The sequence below is a fragment of the Larimichthys crocea genome, chromosome II (assembly GCF_000972845.2).
Source record: "Larimichthys crocea isolate SSNF chromosome II, L_crocea_2.0, whole genome shotgun sequence".
Classification (NCBI taxonomy): Eukaryota; Metazoa; Chordata; class Actinopteri; family Sciaenidae; genus Larimichthys; species Larimichthys crocea.
In genome coordinates this window covers 7,218,201-7,222,598 of record NC_040012.1, presented here as the reverse complement: position 1 = coordinate 7,222,598, position 4,398 = coordinate 7,218,201, and the positions used below count along the sequence as shown (strand labels likewise).

At 41.7% G+C, this 4,398-nt stretch overlaps 1 long non-coding RNA gene across 2 annotated transcripts; it reads left to right on the top strand.

The window, feature by feature from the left end:
* The first annotated feature begins 1,324 nt into the window (after positions 1 to 1,324).
* On the top strand, positions 1,325 to 3,281 carry LOC113744049 (uncharacterized). 2 transcript variants are annotated; one of them, XR_003461249.1, is made up of 5 exons: positions 1,325 to 1,376; positions 2,179 to 2,365; positions 2,455 to 2,620; positions 2,734 to 2,813; positions 3,001 to 3,281. It is a non-coding gene; the product is annotated as an uncharacterized LOC113744049 (long non-coding RNA). The 2 variants fall into 2 exon arrangements; XR_003461248.1 differs by having other exon boundaries at positions 2,455 to 2,813.
* Positions 3,282 to 4,398: the final 1,117 nt, after the last annotated feature.

The following is a 4,398-nucleotide window of genomic DNA, read 5'->3' as shown; positions in this document are numbered from 1 at the left end:
GTTACAGCTGTTGAGAAAGAAGCTCCACAAAAAGGATTTGAGTGGAATATACTTTGAAGAATGAATGAGGCTTGTGTATTAAGCTCCATCAAAAGTAGAAAATATCTATTTTTCTAGTGCTTTTCCCCTTTCCCTGTCCCATAAATTCACTGGAAAGACACATTTTTGGATTGTTTTGGTCATTTTGCATGCAGTAAATGAGCGAACAAATCCTAGAATCTAAAGTGCAACGCCCTATCACCTGCACTTTAATCCATCCTGTTGCTCTGTGCTAGTATTAATGGCACAATGTCACTTTGGCTTCAATAAAAGTAAAAAAAAACAACAACTCTAAAGCACCAAATTCCCATCCTTCTTATAAAAAAAACAGCAGGTGAGCCCATTAAAAGGTAACGCTTCAAGCTGTAGTACTGGACTGTGTAGTCGACTTTTTGGAAAATTCATTCAGCAGTTTACTTTCCAAGGAAGTAATTAAGGGACAGTCTTTTGCATCATAATTAATCATTTGTACATATTCCGTCTAGAATTGCCCTTCCAGACTCCCCTCGCAACTGCTACTGAACTCCCGTATTAGCTCATAGCCACATTTAGTAACTAATGTTTCAGAAAAGACATTGCAGGCAATAATAAGTGTTAGTTTGGAAAAAACATCAGTCAACTCTTTCCCTACATTTGTACTTGCTAAATTTACACCTGTAGTGTGAGGTGCAACATATAGACCAGTTTCACAGCAGATAATTTGACTTGTCATTGCAGAAAAAAAGCACAGGTGAAAGTATTGTATTAGCGATGGCCCAGTTCCAGTGAGCCAGCATGCACAATACCAGCACCCTGAAAGTGGCTCACCTAAATGGAATGATATTTCATTTTTAACATCATTTTCCTGCTATGACAACACAAAATATCTGTTGTGAAAAAGATCTATTCACTGGATTTCAGCTGGAATTAGCAGGCAGATAAAACCACCATAAAACCATAAAGGCCACCAGCTCTGTGCCTGTCAACACCCGTCAACTCCATCTTCATCATACTGGCTAGATGTTTAATAGTGACTCAGGATTAAACCCAGAGGCAGAAGCAGTGTATGACCAGAAAACTAACAAACAAAAAAAACACAAGGAACTGTTTAGAGGCAGATGTTCATGAGAACAGGTGTGTGGAAAACAACAGAATAAAGGCTGAGAAGTTCAGGAAAAAATAGCCAGTCAGCAACACAGAACTGGCAGCAACTGAGTTCTCATCCATGAATACTGTGACTAATTACTGATGAGGAGCAGCTGGGTGAGCAGGTGAGCGGGTCAGGAGGTGATGAGCAGGAGGAGCGGTGACGGCTGGTAAGCAGGTGAGGAATGGCAGGTCAAAAGCAAGAGGTTGAGGTGAGTGTGCTGAACTCTGACAGTGTCTTTCCACCAAAAATTAGTGCCTGAAACGGTTTTTGTTCAGGACTCTTACCCCTAAAATACACTGCATGCGGAACGGCTCCAGAACGGCTCACGACAGCGAACGGCCACCGAGTGTTGCGAGAATGCACAAGATCTGATTTTGGACCTCCAGAATCAACTTCTTCTCATCCATGGTGTCGACGGGGTAAAAAGACCCCTGAAAACCCCTCACCTGTTGACTTCAGGTCGCCCCCAGCCATTATGACGTGTTCTTGTAATGAAACTCGATCCGTGGTGAACACAGAGTATTTTATTTTGAAAAACAACCAGGGTTTTATTTTGTATTTTGGAGCCGATTTCCTTCCCGCATAATTTGCTCTGCGCTGAATTTATGCACCGTGCTCCGGAGTCCGTGAAAAATAGAAGCTCCGCGTACGTGTTGCGGAGGGCTGCGCAGTCGTTCTGGAGCCGTGACGCAGTGGGACCGGAAACTGTGTGAGCTGACACATTGACTAAAATTTAAATGTATTGGCTCCGTCACCGGGGTGGAGCCGTTCCACATGCAGTGTATTTTAAGGGTTAGAACCTGAGAAACGAGCCCACGTTTTCATCAGCATCAAGAATGCGTCATCAGCTGAGCGCTTTGCACAGTGTATAATACACAACAGAAATAAATGGTGGTAGCAAGCTTTTATTTTTCTATTAGTACAGATGTGTTTTTATCCAAAAGACAGGCCATTATTAATGAAAAGAAGTTGAAGATGACAAATGGTATATAAAATGTTTTTGTTTGCAGGCATACAGGTGCAGCAAGGGTGGATTGCTCCTGGCTTCAACAACAAGCTGTTCATGAGCAACTTTCAGGTGTTTCAGGAGTCCTTTAACTACATTTGTTGCCACCATTCTGCAAAGAAAAAACACCAACCCTTTGCTTATACCAGTAAATAAAGACATCACCGACACGAGTCGCCTATTTGTCACTGGTATTGTGACTGTTTGCCATAGTGTTCAGGACTTTTTGAGCGCAGTTATAAAAGTGCCGCATCAAGACCATGTCTTTTTTTAACAACAGATGGAAAGCACCTCATTGTGTTGGAGCGATAGACAGCAGCCACTTCCCCATAATAGCACCAGAACCACACTCCTATCACAACAGAAAAGGATGGCATCCTGTCACGCAGGCTGTTGTTGATGGAAAAGGTCCATTCAAGGATGTGTGTGGCAAATATCCTAAGCAAGTACATGATGCACAAGTGCTGAAACAGTCCTGTGACTGTTTCAGCCAACACACTGTCAATATCTCTGGTCGTGACGTAGAACACTTGGCTGATGAAGCATTTCTCTGATACAGGCCGACTAACCCAGCAGCAGCAGAGGTACTATCCCAGAATAAGCATCGTATTGTGGAGACGACTTTTGCAAGATGAAAAGGTAAATGGAGATTTCTTCTTAAGAGAAATAAATTGGACCTTACAGAGAAGATGGTTCTGGTCTGTTGAGTGTTCATCAGAAGTTCCAGTCATGCATGCAGACTTAGAGCCGACTGTTCCTGTGTTACAATGACGACAACAGCAGGCCACTAAACATTCTTCTTCTCCATCCTCTCTTGTACCTGTAGACATGCCAAGTGATGGCGTCACGGTCCGTGCTTCAGGTCAAGGAAAACCTGCTATTTTTTTGGTTCCAGCTAGAGTCTCCTTTTCCAAACCAATTTATTTTTGGTTGAAAAGGTTCAAAACTAGGTGCGTGAACCGGAACAGAACCTGTTTCATATTGCTAGAAAAGGGGTGTGAGGGGAGCTACTGTACAAGCGGAGGGAAGAGAAGAATAAACAAGTGAAAAGACGAACGGCATGAAGTAAACTGTGACTGCACAGGAAAAGGCATCATGTATGTATCAAGTATTTAGCACAAAAATAATAATAAAAAAATACAAGAGATTTCCTGTTTCATGTTCGAAATCCACTCAACTTAACCAAATGACAGTTATTAGTACTGAAGCGAACCACATTTTAGCCGGGTGCACTTCCATATGATTTTGTTTGACAAAGTATCAAATTGTAATATCTGTTCCACTTTAACCATCTGGATAAAAGATTAACACCTCAGGACACCAGACCAAAGGAATAAAGGTTGGGATTAGCCTTCCGCTATATCACACAATGTTAATGTTTCTTAGTCCATTCCCCAGCACAGTTCAATGAGCACGTCCATTAAGTCAATTAAGTTCAAGTCAAAGTCAAAAGAGAATGGGCATGTGCTTGGGAGGAGAGTGAACAGAATCGATGGCCGCCGTGTATGCTACCACCTTGGCAAGAAAATGATGTTTGATGATTGTTGGTGAGCTGCATTGTGTGTCTGCAGTAGAAGATCTGGCTTCTCTCATTCACATGGTGGCATTTTCTGACATTGTAAACATAGCACATGACATAGTGAAAATATGGAGGGACGTTCAGTGTTCACTTCAGCGTTCAGTCTATGTCATTTCTGGCAAATGCCCAGGATTGTGCTTGGTTGTGCTTATGGAGCATGAGCACAAGCAACAGGGTGCTGACTGCAGTCCACTTAAAGGTGTTGTTGTTATTATTAACAAGCATTTTCTGAATGTTACAGCAAACCATCATTTCTACTGTAGATAATTTATACTGGGAGTCCTGTGGAAATGCAGTTTTGAATGAAAAACACAGGTGTTTATAAGTGTCCCGGTGTTGCAGTGTTATTAATTACACCTGGTCTGTGTTTTTTTTTCTTCTGCTAAATGTCAAAATGTCTGCTGTGAAAAAGGTCAATAGTATACTGCTTACTGACGTTCCAAACAAAAGTCAACCAGACTAAACTTCTTTCATTGTAGTTTTTCCATCATTCACTCATGAGCGTGAGATGATTGACTATATTAAGCATATTTCTCTTTGATGGTTGTGATAGAGAAAACACAGGAATGTATTGTGCCCCTATGACTGATGAAGGTTTCCTTTAAGGGCGGATAATTAAGGGAGATGGTGTGAAACACGAGAATG